The sequence below is a fragment of the Lupinus angustifolius genome, chromosome LG13 (genome assembly GCF_001865875.1).
Source record: "Lupinus angustifolius cultivar Tanjil chromosome LG13, LupAngTanjil_v1.0, whole genome shotgun sequence".
Lineage (NCBI taxonomy): Eukaryota > Viridiplantae > Streptophyta > Magnoliopsida > Fabales > Fabaceae > Lupinus > Lupinus angustifolius.
In genome coordinates, this window is record NC_032021.1 from 6,540,110 (window position 1) to 6,541,016 (window position 907).

Sequence of the window (907 nt, forward strand, 5' to 3'; positions counted from 1 at the left end):
TTGGGTTTCTATCTTTTGCACTTGACATGTGTAAAGTTCGAGCAACAAGAGTCTTACCACTATTTGGCATTTTACTTTGATCATCTTGTTTTCTTGTATATAATGTGAACCCATTAATCAGGTAACTAGTGTAGGATAAGATATGAAGGCTTGGACCATTGGCTAATCATTTCAATCTTTCGGAAACTGAATGTGCATTTATATTCAACTCCTCATCAATGAGATTTTTTAGCCACTTTATGAAACACCGATTATGCTCTTTGGAAATCCAATTTTCATTCTTACTTGGGTAACACTTCCTTAGAATCTCCTTGTGTGTTTCAACATATGGCTCAACCTTGTTGGCATTATGTAAAATATATAAGTGTGCTTGCTCCAAATAATACCTTCACCAAATGTTTTTTGCATATGGAGGCTTTGGAATGCCCATGAAATCACCATCGGTAAGGTATCCGGTACAAAAATCAAGAGCTTCTTGAACAACATATCGCTCGACAATACAACCCTTTGGTCTTGATTGGTTCTTCACATACCCTTTTAATGTCTTCATATAACACTCAAAAGGGTACATCTATCTCATATAGGAAGGGCCACATAGTTGTGTCTCTCAAACAAGATGAATACTTAGATGAACCATTATGTCAAAAAAAGAATTTGGGAAATACATTTCAAGCTCAGACAAAGTCAAAATAATTTCTTTGCAATGTAGGTAATTTCTCAGGGTCAATCACGTTGCAAAAAATTGCCTTGAAGAAGAAGCATAACCTAGTTATGATCCCTCGAACGTTTTTAGGTAGAATTGACCGTATTCCAATAGGCAAGAAATGTTTCATAAGTACATGAAAATCATGAGACTTAAGACCTTTTAACTTGAGGTCTTTCATTGATACGAGGTTTTGAATGTTGG